Genomic DNA, 26,353 nt, shown 5'->3' on the forward strand with positions numbered 1-26,353 from the left:
CATACTTATCGTTCACTAATGTTTGGTATGTATGTGTGCTAAAGTTTTTTTCAATAAAAAAGTGGCTGAGAGTCCTTGCATATGCTGTTCCTACTTGTCCCAGTCTTCGCCTCAGTAAATTGCCCTCATGCTATGAACGTTCACCAAGTCGCTACGTCTATTCCGTCTGGTGAAATGTTCCCAAACGCAGTTTTCTTGCTTAAAATGTGTTTTCATAGGTTTACTGCAATGCCTGAAGCAATAAAATGGCACTTAGTCTCTCTCTAGCCGAGTTACATTCATGGACAAGACAGGGTAGCGATGTTCCGACGCAATCTTCAGGCGACAAGTGGAGCGATCTTGCGAGTACCCATGCAGTTGAAGTAGCGGACGCAGCAGTTGCGCAATTCGATTGCGTGCGCCGATCTCGGAAGGAAGGCCGCACGGAACGTGCGCCATATAGCGCTCATGTGTAGTTAATAAAGCGTGTTACTCCAAAGTAGTACGAAGCACACGGAAGAGGAGATCATACAACGAACTCAATTTATTGCCCGTTTAACAAAATTCATGTTGGTGGTCTTCCTCTACTTTCTGGCAGTCCGAAGTATACAAGCCGTAGCTTTCCTGCTTCTTCCGTTTACTGCTAAGATATACATCCGTGCAGTTTTGACTGGGGCCTTCATGTACCGAAGAATTTCTTATGCGAAGTTCAACTGTAATCATATTAAGACCTGTGGAATGAAGAAAGGACAAACCCCATTAGAAGTAGAAAATCTCTAACACCTGTTTTCTTCATCTTTTTTTTTTGAGTTCTGAAACATTTCTTAAAGGGACACTAAAGGTTAATATTAAGTCAACGTGAACTGTTGAAATACCATCACAGAAACCCCGAAACGCTCGTTTCATGCGAAGAAGCTACGAAGAAGAGACTTATTTTAAGAGGAAATACATTCTGAACCGTCCGCGTACCTCTAGCGTATTTCAAATCGCCCGCCCTCTGATCAAGAAGTGGTGACGTCATGGTGTCATAGTGACGCTGCGCCGTCGGTGAGTAAAACGTCGCCCGCAGACGGCGCTACGGCTTTTCTGCGCAAAACGCCGACAGAACCGACAGAACAGCGCTACGGGAAAGCATTGCTTTGAAAGGCACTCCGCACGACTTCAGTAATCAGCGTTGAACTCGTACTCCCCTGGACGAAAGTGCAGCGAGCACACTATGCGATTTTTCGGCTCTTTGCCAACGCGCTTTGGCAGAGGTAAGGCACTTAACCACTTCGAACGGAGAGGTTCACTTGTTGTCACACAGTGATAAGTAACTGGATTCTCCGCTGCAACTGCCCTTAGTCAAGTTCCCCGGACCGTTCACGCATCCCACGACATCACATGAACGTGGCATTCTCGCTGCTTGTTCCAAGTGCAAGTTTCACGAGCCAGTATAACCAGTGCAGCACGACGTGATAACGAAACAACTGAAACTCCAAAGCGCGCGCGGCGCAGAGTCGAGCGCGCAGAGTCGAGCTAAAACGAAACCTTTCGACCACCCATACTACTGAAGGATAACGTCAAAATGTTATTTTTTCCTAGAATCGAACAGAAGTAAACAAGCAGTATTTTCTTCCGTCTTAACACCTAATGAAACGATCTTTTTAATGCGAGTAGTTGAGTACTAGTCACATAAATTATGATGAGGAGTGCCCTTATCATCGGGCTAGTACCGCAATGTCGCTGGAGGGTCGCAAATCGTGTCATGCATTTACCTCGATTCCTCGGTTACTAAAGCTCTCTTCGCGATTATATTGACGCCTTAGACATTCTACGGCATTGCTTTATCACTTTAACTTGACTTCATAGTAAACTTTAGTGCCCCTTTAAACAAGGTAGTGCAAAATATGTTGAATAGAATTCTAATGTCTCTTTAGGCGAACTTCTTTCCATAGAAACTAGCGACATTTAAAGAACAACCATAACCACGAGCACATTACTCGCTCACCGAAATTCTACAGGACAAGCACGTCAGATATTTACAAATGCCTCACTGTGCATTCCATCATAATTGCTGATGACCACGTTAGCCACAGAATATGCACCACTATTCGCTTCACGCATGCAATCACATTAGGCAATATTATTTCGCTATATAAGATTGACGAAAACATTTCTCGCGCACACGGAGCGCGTCTTGCGCCTAGCGATATCTTCGTCACCGGAACAAAAAATGACACTCACTCGAATAAATGAATGTGCGGTGTTTAGTGGCGCAAGGGCGAGGTATGGCCAAAGAGCGCCAGGCAGTCGCTTAAGTAACCTTACGTGGTCTGAATACGAAGGCATTATGACTTCTCTAATTAAATGGTTACGTCCATGATATATGACGTCATACACTATGTCGTGTCAGTGAAAGCTGTACATTAATGCACCTTACTTAAGTTTATACCAGCCTTAATTGACCTTAATCCATTTTAATTCACTTTTAGTCACTTTATTCACCTTGAATCACCATACTCTAACTTGTTATAACATTAATTTTGTGTGACTACTGACGTCATACAAGATGTCACTGATGATTATGTTATTGTTATCGCTCGGTCAGGAGAACACCGGCGTTTTTGCCTTATAGGACATATAAAGTCTGTTGTTTTGAACATACCTATTCCTGTGTTGTAGAGAAACATTCATATGCACAAAATGCTGGTTTGAATAATTGTTTTGAGATGCTTAGTTTGCTTCTTTCTTTTATCCACATCCTTTTTCAAGCCCAAATGATAGTCACACTTTCTACGCAGCATTGCGTGCCGACATGCGAAATGCCCAATCCTGCAAGGATACGCGCTCTGCGTAGGTTCGTACGTGACATCGTTTGCTGTTAATTAAAGTAGATGTTGGAGGCTGTGTATATAGAGGGGACCCGAAACACTGCTTATCGATGTCGAGAAATGCGTATCAAGTTAGAATATTTCAGAAATAATTTGCAACAGTGCTTCATAAGTGCATAAATAAGTGCTTCGGTGGCTTCAACAAACGCTAACTTATATTTCCAACGATAGATCGCATTCGATCCCATCATTCGTGGTGCTCCAACTCCTTATTCAATAGCTTGCACTGTGAAGGCTACGGTGGACCGAGGCTGTACTCACAACGCACCGCCTATTGAACGTCGCCGTGGCGCGCCGTTAAAATTTTACTTTGGACGTTCACATAGGCGGCACTACTTCCCACTTCGGCGTCCACGATCCACCAAACTCGGAGGCTATCGCTCAGCTTGGGGTTGGTGTTTGCTGTTTTTTTATTATACGGCATTACTGCACCACGATTCACATCCAGCTGCCGCAAGCTAAGCCAGGAGAAGCGGACCAATTGCAGCCACCTGCGCCGCCCTCCTCATCCTATTGTGTACTTTCAATGCGCTAGCTCGGACCTAGTGAAGAGCTTTCCCCATGTGCGCCCTCCTGACCTCTTCTCATGCAATAAGGTAGAAAAACCTATCAAGGTAGGCAATGCTATTCGCTTTCAAAGCAAACAAGTCACCTCCAATAAAGGAAGAGGTTGTTTGATCGGGTCGTTAAAACCACGTTGCGGGTCACCGACCGAAGCGTGCGTTGGCGATTGGGAAGAAGAGTAGAGTAATTTGACGTTTTATAGCCCTAGGACAGAAAAGCTTCTTCCCGTAAAGAATTTGAAGCAGGTATAGAACAGATGTACTCACGTACGGGGCAGAAACCTGGAGGCTTACGAAAAGGGTTCTACTTAAATTGAGGACGACGCAACGAGCTATGGAAAGAAGAATGATAGGTGTAACGTTAAGGGATAAGAAAAGAGCAGATTGGGTGAGGGAACAAACGCGAATTAATGATATCTTAATTGAAATCAAGAAAAAGAAATGGGCATGGGCAGGACACGTAATGAGGAGGGAAGATAACCGATGGTCATTGAGAGTTACGGAATGGATTCCAATGGAAGGGAAGCGAAGCATAGGGCGGCAGAAAGTTAGGTGGGCGGACGAGATTAAGAAGTTTGCAGGGACAACATGGCCACAACTAGTACATGACCGGGGTAGTTGGAAAAGTATGGGAGAGGCCTTTGCCCTGCAGTGGGCATAACCAGGCTGGTGATGATGATAGAACACATCATCATCATCAGCAGCAGCAGCATCAGCATCATCAGCCTGGCTCCCGTACTTCTCCAACTACCCCGGTCATATGCTAATTGAGGTCATGTTGTCCCTGCAAACTCCTTAATTTCATCCGCCCACCTAACTTTCCGCCGCACCCTGTTACGTTTCCCTTCTCTTGGAATCCAGTCCGCAACCCTTAATGACCATCGGTTATCTTCCCTCCTCATTACATGCGCTGTCCGTGCCCATTTCTTTTTCATGATTTAAAGTAAAATTTCATTAACTTGCGTTTGTTCCTTCACCCAATCTCCTCACTTCTGATTTCCCCCCCTAATGTTACACCCATCATTCTTTTTTCCATAGCTCGTTGTGACATCCTCAATTTAAGTAGAACCTTTTTCGTAAGCCTCCATTTTCTGCCCCGTAGGTGAGTACTGGTAAGACACAGCTGTTATACACTTTTCTCTTGAGCGATAATGGGAACCTGCTGTTCATAATCTCGGAATGCCTGCCAAATGCACCACAGCCCATTCTTATTCTTCTGATTATTTCAGTCTCATGATCCGGATCCATGGTCGTTATCTGCCCTAATAGATGTATTGACTTACCATTTCCAGTGCCTCGCTATCTATCGTAAACTGCCGTTCTCTTCCGAGGCTAATACTTAGGTTTGCTGATGATTAATTTTTTACCCACCTTTCTGCTTGGCCTCTCCAGGTCAGTGAGCATGCATTGGAATTAGTCCTCTGAGTTACTAAGCAAGGCAATATCATCAGCGAATCGCAACTTACTAAGGTATTCTCCATTAACTCTTATCCCCAATTCTTCCCAATCCAGGTCTGTGAATACCTCCTGAAACAGGCTGTTTGAATAGCATTGCAGAGATTGTATCTCCGGGGCTGACGCCTGTCTTTATTTCGATTTTGTTTGTTTCTTTATGGAGGACTACGCTGGCTGTGGAGCCACTATAGATATCTTTCAGTACATTTGCATACGGGTCGTTTACACCCTGATTCCTTAATGCCTCTATGACTGCTGAGGTTTAGACTGAATCAAACGCTTTCTCGTAATCAATGAAAGCTATATATAAGGGTTGGCTATATTCCGCACATTTATCTATCACCTGATTGATAGTGTGAATATGGTCTATTGTTGCGTAGCTTTTAGGAAATCCTGCCTGGATGGTTGACAGAAGTCTAAGATGTTCCTCATTCTATTTGCGATTACTTTAGTAAATACTTTGTAGGCAAAGGACAGTAAGCTGATCGGTCTATAATACTGCAAGTCTTTGGCGTCCCATTTCTTATGGATTAACATTATGTTGGCGTTCTTGCAAGATTCCGGTATGCCTGAGGTCATGGGGCATTGCGTATACAGGGTGGCCAGTTTTTCTAGAACAATCTGCCCACCATCCTTCAACAAATCTACTGTTACCTGATCCTCCCCAACCACCTTCCCGCTTTGCATAACTCCCAAGGCTTTCTTTATTTCTTCCGGCGTTACTTGTGGGATGTCAAATTCCTCTCGGCTATTCCCTCTTCCATTATCGTCGTGGATGCCACTGTTACTGTATAAATCTCCACAAAACTCCTCAGGCACTTATCCATATTATCTAACTACCTTATCCATATTAGTAATGATATTGCAGGCTTTGTCTCTTCACGCATACATATGATTCTTGCCTATTCCTAGTCTCTTCACTGCTTTTAGGCTTCCTCCGTTCCTGAGAGCATGCTCAATCTTATCTATAATATACTTCCTTATATCAGCTATCTTACGCTTGTTGATTAACTCGGAAAGTTCTGTTATTTTGATTCTAGATGTAGGGTTAGAGGTATTCATACATTGGTGTTTCTTAATCAGATCTTTCGTTTCCTGGTATAGCTTACCGGTATCCTGTCGAACGAAGTTACTACCGACTTCTATTGCATACTCCTTAATGATGCCCATAAGATTGTCGTTCATTGCTTTAACACTACAGTCCTCTTTCTGAGTTGAACCCGAATACCTGTTCTGTAGCTTGATCCGGAATTCCTCTATTTTCTCTCTTACCGCTAACTCATTGATAAGCTTCTTATGTACCAGTTTCTTCCGTTCCCTCCTCAAGTCTAGGCAAATTCGAGATCTTACCATCCTATAGGCACTGCAGCGCACTTTGCCGAATAAATGCTCAGCCAGCTGCCAAAAGCACTCATGAAAGTTGCAGACTCGACAGAAAGACGCTGTCGTTGAGAAACCTCTTGTTTGTGCTGCCATCAGAACCATCACAAGTACGAGCAGTGCGTGGATTTGTAGACTTTCTTGGAGAAACGAGAATATAAAGAATATTTAGGATCTTTAAAAATCATTTGAAAGGTGATTTTATGACATAATTTGCACTTACTCAAACCTCTATATACATTTGCTAAACGTGTGCCAACATAGAGCCCATTAGCTCTGTTCTGTGTTCTTTTATTCTGACGGTTCAATATATATTTATACTCTGGTGTATGACATAGTGACATAGATTTTCTTTGTTTCTTGCAGCGTTTTCTTTACAGACAGTACTGAGCTTGTGTTTAAACTTGTGGACTGGTGGTTTAATTTATTTTTTATTTATTTATTTTAAATACTGCTGCTCTCCTTCGATACCGTGGCATTTGAGCAGTTCATCTGCTCAAATTCATCTGTACATAATTCATCTGTACAGTGCAAGGCAAACGAAGTACAGGTTGTACAAAACTTGAAATGAGCAGTGCAAGGTATACACACTATACAAGCACTACAAGGATAAGTTCAAATGTAATAGTAAAAAAACGAAAAAAAGCAAGGAGCTTAATGGGAAAGGGCAATGGAAAATAAATATAACACAGGTAGGGGCAACTACTAAAACTTGCTAAAATTAAATTTCGAGCGTTTGAGATTCATTATGGAAAACGAATAAACTATCGTAAAAGAGAAAGTTTATTAAAATTTCCCTACGCACGAAGCAATTTGTGCAGATGGGCCTGCATGCACAGGCACTCTTACACGCACATTTTTATTTATTTTTGTGAAATAAATTCAGATAATGATTCAATATAGGGATAGTAACCTCAAGTTGGTTTCATTCTGCTATTGCGAGCCGAAAGAAGGAATACGTAAATGTGTGATTTTTACATGCGTATTATGTGAATGTGTGCGCATGCTTATTACGTGTAGGTCAGGCCTGGGAAAATTAAATATATTTGGAGATGTCTATCCTAGAGTTGTTGTTTAGTAGTTGAAACAAGTATTTTAGGCTAGCGTGTTTCACTCTTGTGTATAACGTCCGCAAACGAGACTGGGTTAAAAGATTTGTTGGCAGGTCTGCACAAATATATTTGTTATGAATGAACCTCACAGCTTTCCTTTGCATTCATTCTAATTTGCTGATGTTAATCAGTGTATGCGGAAACCAGAATGTGTTAGCTTATTTGAGAACAGGCCTTACAACTGATGTGTAGGCTAGCAGCTTCATTGATGTGGCTACGAGTGCCAGGCTTCATTTTAAGAAGAATAGTTTGCGCAGCGCCCTTGAGATTATATTACTGATATGTTTATAACATTTGTTCCCCTAGGTTAATGTAACCACTAGACATTTTTGTTTTTCCACGTTTTTAAGTGGATTGCCGTTAATTGCGTCTATAAAGATTGAAGATGCCGCTTTCCTGGTTGCAATCATGATGGCGAACTTTTGTGTCTTGATCTACATCTGCCATTTAGAGCACGAGTTAGCTATATCAGCTAGGGAATCATTCAACCTAATATGATCATTGTAATGATAAGTTTCTCTGATAATAACGCCGTCTTACGCGAATATATTTATATTGCAATTCATGTTAGCTCTAATATCATTATTATAGATTAAGAAAAGCAATGGTACGAGAAGAGACCCTTGAGGGACTCCGGATGCTACTGCGACTGTGGGACAATGTGTGATGACTTGTGGAATACTCGCGGTGACTCGTTCTTGAGTGATTTTTTTGTCGCTATTGCTCTGTCCTTCTGAGAGGGTTCCTTGTTCTGCTGATTGTTAGAACAGAGGTGTAGGCGGAATGAGTCTGGCACACATAAGTTTACATATCTACATTAAATTTTAGAAAAAGGCGCTGGGTAAATAAAAAGACTGTTGAGGGGATAAGTGTGCTCAGTGACAGTATTTTGTTGTTGTCCTACAAAAAAATTTCCGTTCTTCTAAAATAACGTAGATTGATTGACTGGTACTAGTACATTATTGCACCATGTGGTGATTAAATTTCCATAGCGGCTGTTTTGAGCAGCAATTCTTACAGCCAATTTTCTCGCAATGAGCAAACGTAAAACTTTTCTCTAGTATGAATATTGCCTGTTGGTTGAATTCTTCCTTAAGAAATCGTAAACATTCTATGCGCCAATGTTTGAATTCATGATTATTTATAAAGCAGTGCAGACTACTGTAGGCCCGTTAATTTCCTCGGTGCTTTATTTGTGACACTTGTCTTATTTCTAAGCGAAGCAATTGCTTTCCTGTTAATATCGCCAAGATTGCGTTAATAGGGATGCTTTAAAAATATTGCTTAGAGGTTTCCTTGGCCTATTGGTGAAGAAATTGTCGTTGGAACCGTGCTTTCCTGTTTATCTTACACAACTTGCAGCCTGTTTTTTTTTTCAGTCATGGAAACTAGGTATTCTTTAGTAAAACCACCAAACATCATTAGTTGCTTCCAAATACTACATGTATTCATTGCTTGCGCATTGTATGCGTACCCATCGAAACATAGATGAATCATAAAGAGATTGAAACCTCGAGGTAATAAATGTCGACTATATCCAGATATCTAAATGTTTTTTCTCCGACAAACAAGATTGCTTACCTAGTTTTCTCTTGACAATTTTGAACACGCCACACTTGTTATCAGGATCTTGGTGCACTAGTAGTTCTTCTGTTTTCCAATATGTCATTGGGTCTTCTATAAAGATGGCAATGAATGCTGACGTTAATTGCTTTCTTAAAGAAGTATGATGCTAAAATTATATGTGGGACAATATGTCAGTTAGTGACTCATTCGTTACACATGTCTAAATATACACACCACACTTAAGCGTGTACTGGGACTGACGTGTTTGAAAGAAAGAGAGCCAACACTTCGTAAAGGTGCGCTGGTTTTAGTGGAAAAACAAACAGGTGAAGAAAACAAGCGTGAAGAAGCTCGAAAGGGGCGCATTAGATCAGAAATTGTCGTCTGAGCGGCGCATAAAACAAGACGTTCCAGCAATCATCCAGGTGCAGCTACTGGCTCAAATGTCATGCGGGTAAAGCAGCTTAACAGAACGGATATGCGCTGCTGTTTACGTGAAGAGGATGGTTAACGTCCGTTCCTCATGGCAATCGCAAAGAATTTTACCGTGATTTCCGTGATATATTTGTATTTTTGCCATAATCTATACTTGCAGCTGCAATAATTCAAATACCGCGTGCGGTACTTGTCATCGATAACCAAATTATCTTCCTCAAGCAAGTCGCCATGCTTCGCTTTGTTCACGGCGATGCTTTTCGGTTCACAGTGGTTCTCTTTGAGCCAATGATCCGAAAATGCTTTCAGGCCTTCTTACTCTGTCAGGAGCTGTTTCAGCTCATTATCTCTAGTAGCAGCAGCCGAAGCTTCGTAACATGGTGGACCATACCTGCCAGAAAAACGCCTTCGGCAAGTCAACAGAGCTCGTCAACGTGCGTTGTACGCGCAGGTAAGAGGACCCAAACTCAGCTCCCCTTACACTTCTGTTAAAAGCGCCTTGGAATTCAGTGTGGTAAACAAGGCGTCGGCCTAGCGTAATCCGCAAGTACTTCTTCACGAAGGATACACCTTTCTTGAGGAAATAATTTTTCTCGCCTGGGCACAAGTGTTTCCACAGGATGTCATATTGTCACTGCCTAGTAGGAGACGGGAAAACTGGTCTAGAGGACGTGTAGAGCACTTCATCAGAGCAGTCAACGCGATGTCGTTGTCTCTGTTCTTCTACCCGCGCACTAATTCAGTGTCGTTTTCATCGCGTGGCACATAGCCGCGGCGACCATATAGGATGTGGCAGTATGCTCTGAAAAAAAAAGTGAGGAGTAGATTCTGAACTGTTTAACACAGCTTCCGAAGTACGCTTGGCATATTCACAACGTTGTTTAATATAGGAGTCGGATGAAGTTGGGTTCAGGCGCGCCCTAAAAAGAAACTGTGCAGGAAACTGAACTGAAAGTACACATGTGGTTGTTAAGATAAAAAGGAATAAACAGCCCGAACGTCAGGCACTTCCATTGGGCCATTGAAATATTCCTCTGGACGGGTGACAGGAGGCGGCTGGCGAATGCAATTACACGCTCTGCGTCGCGCTGCCATTGAACAAGTACAGCCCCACTTCTATGGCTACTAACATCCATGTGAAGTTCAATGGCGGGCGATGGATCATAATGAGCGAGGAATGGGGGGTTGGCCTGAGCAATGGGCATAAGCAAGCATGGGAGGAAGGAGAAGGCTTTGGTTTGATCAATACCCTTGTGAAAGCAACGTCTTTCTTTATTAAGCCGGTGAGTGGGTGAGCGGTTTCGGCGAAGTTCTTGATAAAATGATGGAAATAGGAGGATAGCCCAATAAAGCTTGTTAGGTTCGCTGCGGAAGACGCTACATGAAAGTTCTCGGCAGCATGAATCTTGTCAAGGTCGGGTTTAACACCCGCGGCACCGAACGGTATTTTTACAACTTCAGGATGGCACTTGCATGAGCTCAATCGCAGGCCGGTGCGTCAGAAAACAGCAATAACCGACAGACGCGTTAGATGGCTCGTGAAAGTTACTGAAAGGACCATGACACCATCTAGATAACACAACCCCTTGGACCATTTATAGCCGCAATATAATGAGTCCATCACTCTTTGGAAGGTTGCTGGGGCAATACAAAGGCCGAACAGTATAACCTTGGATTGGCAGTGGCCGTCAGATGCTACGAAGACAGTTTTCTCATGGTCCATATTATCTATCAGGGTTCGCCAATAGCTTGATTGGAGGTCCGTCGATGAAAAGCACTTGGCTCCGTGCAAGCAGGCCACGGTACCCATCAATAGCGGCAATGGTTAGACATCCTTGCGTGTGATTTGTTGAGGTGTCGGCAATTCACACAAAAGCACCAACTGTCGTCATTCTTCGTGACAATCGTGACAACGACAACAGGGGACACCCACGGACTGCAAGATGGCTCTATACCGCCTTTTGTCAACATCTTATCGACTTCTCATCTTGTCACGTGTCATTCAGTATGTGAAACACGGTATGGCCGGTGGCATATCGGAATTGCATCTCCAGTGTAAACACGATGGGTGACCACCGATGTCTCGGCTAAAGGGCGGCTGTCAAGGTCAAAAATGCCGTGGTAAGTTTCCATGAAACGGTGAAGGTCAGCAGATTCTGCGAGAAGATCAGGTGCAATCATCTTGCTAAGTTCGTCTGTGAGAGTCGATGAATCGGAGGTTCCTGTAGAAGGCGATGGAATGTCGGCGCCAAGAGCCGTTATCTCGCAATAGTTCACAGGCAAGATGTCGCCCAAAAACGTGCCTTTAGGAAAAATTTGAGACGAGCAGCTAAAATTAAAGTGAGGGAACGAAGTCTGATTGCCTGTAGCAGTAAGCAAGGTATGGGGAACGGCCTAATTTCTTTCAAGCGGTATGTGAGCAGTGAGACGTAGTACATAGACGCCATCAGGAACAGATAGGAATGATAGTAAAGTAACGTACGTAGCGGCTTGAGGTGACAGGTGGATGTCTTCGGGAGAGCATAACTGTAGTTGTTTGACTGGGGGGCTATATTAGCCGTGGGGCAGTTGAACCAGAATGACACTTGACGAGCCATCAAAGAGGGCTGAATGGGAAGATAAACTGTCTAAGCCAACTCGGAAGGGTTTGGGTGCGAGCTAGTTGGTGCGGATCATTCATGTTTAAAACAGCGCCAAAAAACACGGACAAGGGAGGACACAAGACGAGCGCTGGGAACCCAAGCCAAGTATAACGTCGTAAGGGCATTGTTTCAAAACACAAACAACATAGTCGTTAGGCGCTCCGCGATGACAATGCGAGCACTGCCCATACCAATCACTCTTTTATGATGTCGTGTACTGTTTCAAAATTTTCGCACATTAGCACATTGAAAGCAAACATTGTGAGTGATCCCCTTCTGTATATGCAGAGCCTTGTCTGACTCAGCCATTTAGCTTTGCGCCGTACTCCATAGAGCCAACACGTCCTGGAAGACACGTATGATTCTGTGGACGTCTGAGCGCGGGTCGCTATTTCTTGCTTAGCGGTGCTCTTCCACCCTGTGGGACGACCTAATAATTTCGCCAGCTTTTGTTTGCACGTGTCCCAGTCGTTAATCTCTTCCTCGTGATTGTCATACCACCCAGATTGTCAGAATAGCCAGGTAACTACATAATCGTCGGATTTCATTTGTAGTGAGCACTTACACACTCGTACGTGGCGCTCCAGTCTTCCACATTGTGGTAGTCGGTGCCTCGGAACGTTTTTGGATCCCGCGGCTGAGCCAGCACAACCGTGGGGGTTGTAGACATCGATGTAGGCAGCGCCATGTCGGATGCTGTTTCGTCTGCCATGTTGTCCAGTCGTAGGTGACGACCACTGCGGAGCTCCGTTGTCGTTTCTCGTGGGTTCCCAGCGCCTCTAACCGATTTGTTACGTTGCAGAATTGACATATACAGATGTATTTACAATATTTACAAGATACACAACGTGACAACGATGCGTAATCAAGGTGGCTGTCGAGACCGCTACATACATATACATATATACACCTCTACCTCTAACTGTAGGGTTTACCTCTAAACCCTACAGGGTTTAGAGGTAAACAGCTTTGCTGTAACAGAGTGGTGCATATCTATTTGGCGTGGTAGAGCTTTATCGAAGAGCGGCACATACTCAGTGGAACATACCAGGTTAAAGAAGTTTGCTGAAAGAAGGTCAACGAAGAGCAGCTCACATGTGGTAACACAGGCACATTGATTCAAGTGTGCGTGAAGGAAGTTCATTGATGCAGTGCAGTAAATAGCTAGTGTCAAATACCTCGTGATCCGAGTTGGTCCGACGATAGGTTTCAAACGTTCCCTCAGCACAGTAGCCCGACGGCCTACTCATCGGAACAAGGACTACCTAGTAATCCGAGTTATGAAGTAGGTTTGATGGAGACAAACAGGCAAAGACACCGAAGACAAAGATACCGAAAGTTGGTGAAATTGCCAACTGATACTAATTGCATTATTTTACGCCTTCAAGCGCATCCTCTATTTAATAATGAGAATGGATCTCTTACGATGTATCTCGCTCTTTCTCTTTGTCTCTACCACCGCTCAACTACTTTTTTCATTGATCGTTATCGTCGATGGTTTCTGCACAATTTTTGTTGTTGCCATGTTTTCGACCAACTTCCAACATGAGGCTCCATTGACCGTACAAATGAAGAGTGCCGTAGAGGCACGTTCTTGACCTTCCCAAAACGCTCATAAATTTGTGCCGGCGTTTTGTAACGCTACAATGAATAACGCCCATGTGAGCCTGCCAGATAGAGTGCGTTGTAAAACGATAGTAGTTCGGCGAAAAAGTGAAATGTTTAACTCTGCAGTATGCTTTCTTACCGTGAGCGCTGCCTAGTAGTCCAAGAAACGTCGAGTCGTCTTGGTCGCAGCTGTTTAATTGACTCCTCAATGATTTAGGATATTCCGCCTGAACGATTGTCACCTACTCCTTGAAGTCTATCTTTCGTTCGCCACTTGCGAAGTCACTATCAACATGTTGAACTGTGGTTGAAAGCTCTTTGGCCGATGTCGACTGGTTGTTCAAAATTTTTTGCGCACCCTAATAACTATGCTGTAAGCCTTAGAAACTTTCTACCAGAGCTGAACTGTTCCATGCTGGATATTCTGTCCACTGAACGTGTTATGCTTTCAAGGTGAGCAAAGATAGTTGCTCTCTATACAGCTATTACCAGATGTTCATGTCCAGTACCAGCATTCGGAGAAAAGGTTGATTCTGCATTCGAAGTGACAACGCCAAAGTTGAGCTTTTCGCAGTCGGCTGGGACAAAATCCTCTCATGAGCAAATGATAAATTTCAGCCATTTTACGTTCGTCGAAAGGAACTATCGTACGAGCAAGGCTGTGTCACGTGGGGCCAGCGAGTGACCATTCTGGATGAGCTTAGAGAAGCAGCATTAACATTGCTGCAGGAAGAGCACCCTGGAATGCAAAGAATGAAAATACTTGCTAGGTAGTTTGTTTGGTGGCCATTGATTGACAAGTACATTGAACACACTGTCCGTCGATGTAGAGTGTGCCAAACGACCATGCCTACGAAGGCACCAGGACCATTGCATCCATGGATTTATCCGACCCGTGTTTGGTATAGAGCCCATGTCAATTTCGCTTCGCTATGAAGGATGGCTCCAACTTCTTCCTTCTAGTAGACTCTTACTCAAAGTGGATAGAAGCAAAACGCCTCCGCACTACAACGACGTCAAAAACAATCGACTGTCTCAAGAAGATATTCGCAACGTATGGCTACCCGGAGGAACTGGTCAGTGACAACGGACCCCAGTTTACTGCGCAGGAGTTCCCCAATTGCACCTCTTCTGACGGGATTTGACACACGCGTACGCCAGCGTACCATGCTTCATCAAACGGGGCAGTAGAAAGGCTAAGTCAAACGACAAAAGTCACTCTACTCAAGCATGTGCTTCACGATAACCTAACAGGCCAAAACAGAACTCTGCATCAACGAATTAACGACTGCTTGCTCTCTTACAGGAACACCCCGAATTCCGTAACAGGAAGAACGCCGGCTGAGCTGTTCCTGAAACGACAACCTCGAGTGAAGCTTTCACTCCTGAAGCCAAATTTTGTGCAGGATATGCGCAGCCGTCAAGACAGAGACACCACCCTTCGCAAGGAGGGCCGAGGAAAGGAACCGCAAATGGAAGCCGGTGACACAGTTCTCGTCAAGACTACGAGAGGGGAAACCCTGTCATGGGAGGAAGCTGTCGTAGTGCAACGCGTAAGCGACTCTATGTTTGTAGTCAAAGTCGGTGACCATTTTCGTTTTGTGCATATCGGCCACATGAGGCCCAGCTGGATTTCGGCATTAAAGACTTCATTCCATCCGGACGTCGCAAAAGAAGCGCATCGAGAGTGCACTCCAAGTGCCCGTATTCAGAGAGATTTTCTATCAACACCCTCGGAAGAAAATCGCCCTGCTGACTCCATCATTAGTGGTGCTACTGCAAAGCAGCTTGCGGATGTTTGCTTAGATGACTCCACTTCAACTAAGGAAGCGGCATCACAGCCTGAGGCAAGACACTCAGTAGCGCAGCCTAAAAGTATCACCGCATCAACCATGGCATCACCTGAATAGGCCCATTTGCGAAGAAATATTCACCCAAGGCATCCTCCTGGTCGCTATCAAGCCTCCAATTACAAGCCCGGAAAGAAACGCGTGTAGCTTTAATTAGGGAGGAAGGAACGTTATGTATCGGCCAGTCTGTATGATAGGATTGTACCTTGAGTGACGTGTGCTTGACCGGCATGCAGCGTTATCTAAAAAAGTAAGCTACACCCTCGAATAAAGGGCTTTTTCCGTTGCTGCCACAGAAGCACCTGTCGGCTGCTTAGAATAGAACATGTACGTAGGCATTTCGCGGTACTAAAAGGCCTAACGTGACATGTGCTCCTACGTTCCGCAAAGCGCTTGCGTGCTGCGCACGTATCCTCATGGTGCAGTACTAAAACTGTCTAATGTTAAGCGCCTGGGTTTGCCGTTCTAAACATGCACATCGGGTAGCTACGTGCCGCTACCACATGCGTTCTTCGGCAGTTTCTGCAACATCCATGTGTTTAAAGCTGCGTCGCCTGTTAAGGCTTGTCTCCTCAATAAAGTAACTGATTACATATAACGGGCAATTGAATATGCAATTGAAGTACAGTGAGCGTCACTTTGTAAAAGAAGTAATCGGTAACTTACGAAATTGCAAGAATGTTTTGGTAACAAGTAATCACATATAGTTCGTTAAGCACAATTCTGGCTTTGTTGCTCCGTGGTTTAAAAATTTGCACCAAACCGGGAGAGGTTTCTATTTTCATCGAACAAATGGCGTCGCGGTTTTACTGGTGGTGATGCGCTGTCGATGCAGAATGCTGTAGGAGCATAGCTCCTTACTGCGCCATTTATTGGCAGCAGGTTTTATAATGACGAAATGGTAACACATTTTTCTCTCAGCACTCCGTTGCCTCTGTCTCCTTCGCCTCGCACCAGGTATTCGCATAGAAGCAGTGGATACGCAAAAGCACTAGCCTGTTTGTTATCACGGTAACAACTGCGTATTCTGGAAAACTAAACCGCTTCGCTCGCGTCCCACATACAATGCTGCTACGGAACAGTATTTGCGATGACAAAGAGGCGAGCAGGGTGAAGACTACAACGACGACGATTAGACGCTAGCGCGGGCTGTTGCCTCTTGGCCAAGTGCGGCGTATTTCTTTGTAAATATACTTGTATATAGCTTTTGATCTGCGTCTTCCTACGTAACATATCTCGTGGAGGTGGACGTTCCCTGTACCTCATCATGGAGCTTCGCAGTGGACGGTACGTCGAGCCTTCCTTCATGACTCCCGGCGACGACAACTCGACTCCGCCGGCTCCGACACCTGCTGCCACTTTGACGACCTACACCACTCTTTCCGCTCCCCGTGATCCTGGCGTATTCTCGGGCAAAGATGGGGAAGACGTCGAGGACCGGATCAGCCTGTACGAACACGTCAGCCTAAGCGGTGGGACCCTACTATCATGCTCGCCAACATAGTCTTTTTACCTCGGTGGCTCACCTCGAGTTTGCTTTCGGACGCACGAAGATGAGCTCACCATTTGGGATTCGCTTAAGCAAAAGCTCCGAGACTTGTTCGGCAACCCCTATGGTCACCAACTTGCCGCGCAGAAGGCGCTTTCCGGCCGTGTGAAGACGTCAGCAGAGCCCTACGTCACGTACATTCAGGACGTCTTGGCTCTGTGCCGCAAAGTTGACACACACCTCACTGAGTCAGACAAGGTTGCCCACATCCTCAAAGGCATTGCCGATGACGCCTTCAACTTGCTCGTTTTCAACAACCTGGTGACGGTGCATGCAGTTATAGAAGAGTGCGACTGCCTGGAACTCGCTAAAAGCTGACGTATCGACCAGCACTTTTCCCGTCTGCCCAACACCCCACCGACATCTTCCTGTGCCGACTCTCCTCGTCCCAACAACACTGGCGATGTTACCAGAATCGTCAGACGTGAGATCAAGGCCGCCTAACCGGCTGCCTTCGACTCCAGCCCCTCCAACGCACCTCCAGTCACGGTTTCCCTGATCCAGGCAATGAACCAGGCACAGTCGCAGTCGCTGGAGTTCCCCGACAGGGTCTACTTATACTGCCTGCTCTCGCCCCCAAAGGGGGCCCTTCAAGTCCCTATGCCGCCCGCTCCGATAACGCCACCACAGATTCCCCTGCGCCGAACCGCCCCTATTCTCGTTCGCCTTCGCCAAACGACGACAATCTCGCTTCCCCCAGTCCCGTCGCTCCTATTCGGCGACTCCCTTTGGACGCCGCTCCCAGCCGGAAAACTAAACGATGAAGCGCCTCGAGGTGACGCTGCATCGCTCCATACGCCGCCAAATCCTCCACTGACGTTGCCCACTCATCTGAACCTTCTTGACGTGCAAGTCGACGGTGTTTTTATATCTTCTCTTATAGATAGTGGGACGCATTTGTGGGTAATGAGCGCTGACCTTCGTAACCAGCTGAGGAAAATAATCACGCCCGCCACGATGTCTGTTGTCCGTGTCGCCGATGGCGGAATAGCCCCCGTAATTGGTATGTGTGCCGCCCGCGTCTCCTTCGCCGATCGCTCCACTATCGTGCTATTCACAGTCATCGCCCACTGTCCCTACGACATCTTCGTCGGCTTAGACATCCTCTCCGCACATTCTGTTCTCATCGATTGTTCTGCCAATACTATCCGCCTTTACCTGCCTGTTCTGGATCTCGCTTAACCACGCCCCAGTCGCATCAGTTCCGTCGACTTCAATCGCTTGCCACCTTCGGCACTTACGTTGACTTCGTGTCATCCCCAGCAGTCCCCGACGGTCACTACTTCGCGGCTCCTATGTGAGACGTCCTCCTTACACATGGCATCACAGTACCTCATACAGTTTTATCTAATACGACGAATTGAGTCTGCCTGCCAGTGGTCAATTTTGGCTTGACGACACAAGTGCTGCCACGCGGGATGTCTCTGGCACATTTTCGCTCATTCGAGGATCACTCAGTAGCATCTATTGCAGTATACAACAATTCAGCCGAATCTCCTCTACCATCGCAGTCGGCAACTTGAACCATCGCCGACTTACAGAAAATGATTGCGCCCGACATGCCGTCCGAGCACGCTCGTGAGCTCTACCGCGTTCTGTTTTCCTACCACGATATTTTTTACTTTACCGATCCTCTTTTGGCCCAAACTACAGCTGTTAAACATCGCATTAATACCGGCGATGCCCCTCCTATTCATCTCCGCTGGTGTCGAGTGTCACCGGCTGCGCGTCAAATTATTCAAGCCGAAGTTCGCAAAATGCTTGCCAAGAACATTATTGAACCGTCATGTAGTCCATGGGTGTCACATGTTGTACTGGTAAAAAAGAAGGATGGCTCATGGTGCTTTTGCATGGATTATCGGCACCTTAACAGGGTTACCGAAAAGGACATGTACCCCCTACTTCGAATTGATGACGCCCTTGACTGCCTCCACGGTGCTCGGTACTTCTCCTCTATTGACCTTCGCTGCGGCTGCTGGCAGATTACCGTGGACGATCTTGACCGTGAAAAGACTGCTTTTGTAACACCCGACGGCCTTTATCAATTCAAAGTGATGCCATTCGGTCTATGTAACACTCCTGCCACTTTTGAACGCATTATGGACTCCGTTCTTTACGGTTTCAAATGGTCCACGTGCCTGTGCAACTTGACGAGTTTATGGTGTTTTCCCCAACGTTCGCTACGCACCTCGAGCGCCTCTCAGCAGTCCTGGACGTGTTTTCTCGAGCCAGGCTGCAACTCAACGCATCGAAGTGCCAATTCGGCCGTCGCCGGATTACCGTCCTCGGAAATCTCGTTGACGCGAACGGAGTGCAACCGGACCCAGGCAAGATCCATGCTATTACGCACTTCCCTGTTCGAAAGTGTGTCAAGGATGTGAGCAGCTTCATCGGCTTTTGTTCGTACTTCCACCCTTCCGTCAAAACTTTCGCTGACATAGCACGAATACTAACCGTGCTTTTGAAAAAAGACGCCCCTTTCCAGTGGGGCGATAACGGGGCCTCTGCATTCTGTCTTCTAATCGCCCTTCTCACAACGCCTCGTGTTCTGGCCCATTTCAATCCTTCTGTGCCTACCGGAGTCCGTACTGATGCAGTGGTCACGGAATTGGCGCAGTACTGGCACAGCACCAGCGCGGACACGACCATGTTATCGCTTACGCCAGCAGGCTCCTCTCGCCCGCGGAGCGCAACTATTCCATCACTGAGCGTTAGTGTCTGGCCATAGTTTGGGCGGTTGCGAAGTTCCGCCCATACTTATATGGCCGACCCTTTCTTTTCCGTTGTTACAGACCATCACGCGCTTTGCTAGTTGTTCTCACTGAAAGATCCTACAGGAAGACTTGTTCGCTGTGTCTTACGCCTCCAAGAATATTCGTACTCGGTCACCTACGAATCTGGCTGAATACACAAGGACGCTGACTGACTGTCTCGCTACCCGGTAGACGAACCTGACGACGCTGACAGTAGTATTTTCTCTGTGTCTGCCTTTGCTAACATCGCTGATGAGCAGTACCGAGACCTATCACTGCGAACACTCATCGAGCGTCTGCGCTCTACACCTACCGACGCATCCGTTCACCGATATGTCCTCCAGGGCGGCATTCTGCACCGAAAGAACTTCCTCCCTGATGGATCTGATCTTCTTGTCGTGCCAAAACATCTACGACAGACTGTGCTCTTTGAGATGCATGACGCACCTACTGCAGGATATCTTGGGGTAAGCCGCACGTACGACCGCGTCCCCCGCCGCTTCTATTGGCCTGGTCTCACTCACTCCGTCCGACGCTATGGTGCTGCCTGTCATCCCTGCCAGCGTCGGAAAACACCTCAAGTGCTACCTGCCGGTCATCTCCAGCCGATTACCGTCACTGTGGAACCGTTCTTTCGTGTTGGATTAGACTTCCTCGGTCCGTTTCCCGCGTCATCCTCTGGGAACAAATGGGTAGCCGTCGCAACTGATTACGCCACCCGATACACCATCACGCGGGTTCTCTCTACCAGTTGCGCCACTGACGTCGCTGACTTTCTCTTGCGTCACATTATCTTGCTTTAAGGCGCCCCGCGACAGCTGCTTACTGACCGTGGTCATAACTCCCTCTCGAAAGTTATCGCCGAAATTGTGCGTTCCTGCTCCATTCAACACAAGCTGACTACCTCATACCATCCTCAAACCAATGGCCTGACAGAGCATGTAAACCGTAATCTTAGCGATATGCTGTCCAAGTACATTTCCAAGGACCACCACGACTGGGACATTGCCCATCCTTACGTCACATTGGCATAAAATTCTTCCCGGCATGACACCGCCAGATTTTCTCCATTTTATTTACTGTATGGTCGCGAACCGGCATTGCCCAACACACGGCACTTCCTCCTGCTGCAATCTCAACAAGCTAGTATGCGCGCGACGCCATCGCCCTCGCCGACCATGCACGCCAGCTTGCCCGTACTCGACTGACGACCTCGCAAACCACTTAGCAGCGTCAGTACAACGCCCGCCACCGTGACGTACTGCTTCCCCCTGGTGCGCTCGTGCTCCTGTGGTCGCCCTGTCGTCACGTCGGACTTTCAGAGAAACTCCTTTCGTGGTACACAGGGCCCTACCGCGTGCTTCGCCAGGTGACCCCTGTGACGTACGAAATTGCTCCTGTGCATTCAGCCTCGTCCTCTACTCTGGCATCTAGTGATGTCGTGCACGTCAGCAGGCTCAAGGCCTACTACACTGCTTCCGAGTCCGGCGTTTAGCCGCTCTGGGGCTACGCTTTTGCCGGCGGGAGTAGTGCTACGGAACAGTATTTGCGAAGACAAAGAGGCGAGCAGGGTGAAGACGAGGACGACGACGATTAGAGGCTAGCACGGGCTGTTGCCTCTTGGCCAAGTGCGGCGTATTTATTTGTAAATATACATGTATATAGCTTTTGATATGCGTTTTCCTACGTAACAATATGAAACGCATGACCACACCTTGCAACTCAAGTAATGAAAGTGTTCATGATTTTTTTATTCGCCACGCACGTTCTGCGCTAAACTATGGCTAAACGTTTGTTATGAGCGTCTACCATAGTTTTCTTGCACAAACTGATCAAGAATTTGAAAAGAACAATACCTAAGGACGGCAACCTGCATCTCTCAGCAACAAATACTCAATAAGCAAAAGTGCCCTCTTTGTAGCGGACATCTCATTGGTTGAATTTTGAGAGGACTAGTGTTAATATTTTCACTTGGCAATGAAAAAAACCTTGCTTTTTCAAAGTGACTTACCCAAGCGGCTTACAAGCATGGCATTATAAGTCTGATTTCTTTGGGAGAAGAGCCAATGAGTGAAATTTCCTCGAAAATCCCAATGCGTCCAGTTCCTGCAGACAACGGAAGTCGTCGTTATCGTTATGATACTGCCGCGTGCGTAACCAACAAGGTGACAAGGCAAATGCAATGGAAGGTAAAGGAAGGGCAGCACTTGTGTGTTGCATTTGCCTCGCCTCTTCCTTTGTTATGTGTGCACTGCAGTATCATAATGAATGGCCACCAACTCGCCCAACTTTCTGTAATCTTACATCTTTACCATATGATTGCATATTAGATAGAGAAAACGTACCCGCTCTTGCGGCGATGAGATCTTTCGAAAGCAATCTGTGAGTCATTCATAAACAATTTTTTGTCGACTCTGCATTTTAAATTTGGCCCTGCAGTGGTATTGTAAGTCCAGATGACGTCAGTCGTGTTGAGAAACTGCAAATACGTCAATAATGAGAACCATCAGTATCTGACCTTGCGCTTTAACAAACATCATATTGTCAGCTGTACTGCACAAAATACTCATTGCTACTAGTTTTCTTAGTCATCTAGACGTGGTATCAGCGCACATGGGTGAACTCGGGGGCTTTGCATTTTATTGAGAATGCCACGCTCTATATCTTCCCTGACTTGACACTAAGCAGGAATCAGAAAGCAGCTACTGTTTGTGAAACCAGGAGTACTCGCATGTGCTACAGGACGTTGCAAAGTGTTTGAGTAAAAAAAAGTCGCATTGTAACACGTGACATGAGAGTGAGAGGGGCGAGAAAGAAGCGGACAGCTGTGCCGCGCCAAGGTGTACATGTGAGCGAAATTGGTCTGTAATTTAGAGAAGAATGCTTTTTGTCTGATTTATGAATTGGAATCACCTTCCCGACTTTCCACCCGGATGGGAAAAAACGATCGTGCAATGATTGCTGGAAAATTTTAGGTAAGATGATTGATGTGTGGCAAACTGTGCTTTGAAGGAATTTCGCATTATTCTGATCACTACCCGGCGCAGAGGGTGGTTTGAGTGACCTAATGATGCTTCCGACACCAGCATAGGTGATAATGAGAGGGAAGATTACATCATGATCATATGGTCGTACGTGTGGCGTAGTGAAATTGCTGGCTAACGAAAAATGTTTTGCAAGAACTTCGTTTAGTACTCCGGTACACTGGTTGGCCGGTATAGCGTCATTATTAAGGTCACTGAGCGCTGTTATATTATTGTCTTTAAAATTAACCTTCAGACAAAATTGTTTACGGCTACTGTTAAGCATGAAAGGTAACGTGGGGCTTAGGAAGTTATTTTTGGGGTCTTTTAGGGCCTGCGCCTACTCATCGGCGCTCTGTTTGCAGGCTGACCAACGAGCATTGGTACGGCTTAGTTTAGCTGATTTAACCAGGCGCTTTTTTATTATACAAGCATTTTAGCTGACCATTATGCCATGGTTCTTTAGATTAGAGGTGATTGCGTAAACAGGTATGTGCCTATCTCTTAGTTCAGTGACTTCATTAACAAAGGTGCACCAGTTTGACTGAACATTATGGCATTCAAATTCACGCAAGTATTCATCAAGGAACACTGCGAGTTAATTATTAATTGAAAGAAAGTCAGCCTTGTTATATTTTCTTTATGTTTCGATCTTTGTAAGTGACATCTGGCAACCATCACTGATACCTGGCAAGCATGTTATGTCGGAAACAAGATTACCATTGAAAGTACACTGTGTTTGGGCAGCTGGTTGTGTTACGTTTGTTGAACTGCTGTTTACTTACCATTGATACAGCATCGAAATGGTGCTGTGATAGTTCTGTTGGCCATTTGTTGAGCCATTATTGACACAGTATTGAAAGAACATTGTGCCCCTGTTGAGATGACATTGAGATTTCGAAAATCGCCACTTAAATGCTATTCGTGTTTCGTTGGGCTAATGCGTTTTGGTTAATTTTTTTTTAAATTGCTTTGCCATTCACACGTGCATGCCTCGGTGCCTGTTCGTAACTTTCCCGAACACAAACAAAAACAAAGGAGAGATCAACGAACTGGAGCTACCTTTATGTGAAATAAAAATTCCTGCACATGAAGCATTACAGTATACAGGACATAACAGCATGAAACCTGTAGACATAGGCTAGTGCCGACAGCTGTCTTAACAGGGTAAATACATATAAAGAACTGTACATTCGAATTCAAACGGAGCAGTCATTGTTGTGATTTATGTTTTGACTTATGCTTATGACTAGAAGGGAAAATATCTCAGAAGGCGTCCTATTTAAGCGTACAGATGTAAGAACAAACTTTCAACATCTGAACTCTTTAAGCTGACTTCGACACGTGAACACGCAAAGATAAAGACTTCTCAATACCTTAAGTTAAAATGCTTCACACGCCAACGCCTCATAGCAGTATTCATTGTTGCCTGTAAGACGGGAAAATGACAAGTAGACTGGAAACGATTAGCTTCACGTAAACACGAACATTAGCATACGTCTTTCGCCGCAGTTAAAATTTCATGAGGCATTACGTTAGACTTGTCTGTTGCTTTGAGCTTTTTGTCTTCGAGATGTATATACTTTCATGTACCCTAGTAATTTTGTAAAATACCATCACACAACTTTACTTACTATTTTGCGACACATCATGCCGAAAGTTGCCGGACATGGTGAGAAACAGCTGAATCATCCGTTTCCGAGGAGCCAAGTTTGCTTTTCCCCAGAGGTAAACTGCTAAAGGTTTTGTGCGTTGAATGCAGCTGTGCTGGTAAGAAAACTGCACAGCATTGAATTTGTTATGTATTTAGGGATACATAATGGTTTATTTTCGGCGTTGCCTGAACTGGGGGAGCTCGTTTTAGTGAATTTTCTGTAATTGCACAGTTTATCCGATTTATTTATTATGCCTTTTTCAGCACACTCAAGAGCTAAGTGGTCCTTCGCTAAATAAAGAGCCAATAGAAGACTAGCTATTACTTTCAAAAATATAGTAAGGCCAAAATCTTTATTTAGCACAGAAAACTCATACTAACACACCGCTAACAAAATTCCTAACAACGAAAGAATAGTCACCTGAACTTACAGCATCAAAGAGGCCAGAACTAGTCACTGTAATATACGAGAAACAGTTCCAATGAGTGGAAGTCAGATTGGTCAGTTAGTGAAAAACGCAGATAAACGCACCTACAATGCACGATTTACCTCACTTGCGCAGATAAAATATAACTAAAATGGCACAAGTATTTCACTGCATCAAAGTTGCGCAAAGGTTGCGACAATGTAGTAGCCAGAGGAAACAGAGGAAGACAGAGGAAGCTACAGAGGAAGCTACAGAGGAAGCTACAGCATTTGTGTTGGAAAAAAAAGTACAGGCGATAGCGATATAATACATATTTAAGACAGAGGAAGCTACAGCATTTGTCTTGGGAAGAAAAAGTACAAGCGATAGCGATATAATACATATTTAAACTGGCGGCAAATTTTTCTCCAAAATATATAAAAAGAATACCTGCACTTACAGCATAAAAAGCTTCCTGCGCCTGGACAACGCAGCATAGCACAAAGAAGTGTCATGATAATCGAAAAGCAGAACTTGGTGTGTTTAAAGGGACACTAAAGGTTACTATTATGTCAACGTGGACTGTTGAAATACCATCACAGAAACCTCGAAACGCTTGTTTCGTGCCAAGGAGGGACTTATTTTAAGAGAAAATGTGTTCTGAAGCGTCCGCGTGCCTCTAGCGCAGTTCAAATCGCCCGCCCTCCGATCGAGGAGTACTGACATCATAGTCTCATAGTGACGTTGCGCCATCGGTGAGTAGAACGGCGTCCGCAGACGGCGCTACGGCTTTTCTGCGCAAAACGCAAACGCGCGGCCAGAAACAGAGCCAAGACAGAGCCGACAGCAGAGCGAAAGCGCGAGTATGGTGGCTACCGGAAGGAGAAACGAATTACGTCCCACATTACGTCCCACGGCACATGGAGAGTCCGTTTTCGTTAAACTATAGGCTGCGGCGAGCTCGCAGCGTGGTCGACGTGGTCTGTGAGAAGTGACGAGCCTTTTCGCACTCGCAACAGGGCATAACAAAGTGCGAATCGACGCAAAACTTGGCCTAGAAACGTGCTTCGCCACAACCAGGGCTCAATACGACCCAAGCTGGCACGACCCAGATGTCGTTTCCCGCACCGCCACCAGGCGCCGCTACTATACCTCAAACTCCAGTGCAAGACGTCCATAAGCTGGTACTTCATTCTATAACGCAAACTTCGACGCTCGTCGCAATGGACCCTGACACCGACAGATTTGCTCGCGATGGTGGGCTCAACTTCAGCGATTTGAGCACCGACGAGCGCGACCTGCTGCTGAGGGCTCGCACTGCCGGCGTCGTTGCGTACTACGACGGCGGCCTCGACTCCGGCTCTCCGGAGCGGGAACGCAACGAGGGCTTCCCACGACATCACATGGACGTGGCATTCTCGCTGCTTGTTTCAAATGAAAGTTTCGCGAGCCAGCAGAACCCTCACAGCACGACGCGATAACGAAACTACTGAAACTCCAAAGC

General features: G+C 45.8%; 1 long non-coding RNA gene across 3 annotated transcripts in view; it reads right to left on the reverse strand.

The window, feature by feature from the left end:
* Positions 1 to 623: 623 nt before the first annotated feature.
* Positions 624 to 26,353, reverse strand: part of LOC126526864 (uncharacterized) — a 56,065-nt gene continuing 30,335 nt past the window's right edge. For 2 of the 3 annotated variants that reach the window (XR_011895432.1, XR_011895433.1), the window contains exons 2-5: positions 22,111 to 22,244; positions 21,777 to 21,871; positions 8,944 to 9,039; positions 624 to 710 (exon numbers count right to left, since the gene is read on the reverse strand). This is a non-coding gene — a long non-coding RNA (uncharacterized lncRNA). Of the gene's footprint in view, positions 711 to 6,233; positions 6,391 to 8,943; positions 9,040 to 21,776; positions 21,872 to 22,110; positions 22,245 to 26,353 lie in introns of those variants that run through there. The other variant, XR_011895434.1, reaches the window with a different exon arrangement.

This window comes from Dermacentor andersoni, chromosome 7, assembly GCF_023375885.2.
Source record: "Dermacentor andersoni chromosome 7, qqDerAnde1_hic_scaffold, whole genome shotgun sequence".
Lineage (NCBI taxonomy): Eukaryota > Metazoa > Arthropoda > Arachnida > Ixodida > Ixodidae > Dermacentor > Dermacentor andersoni.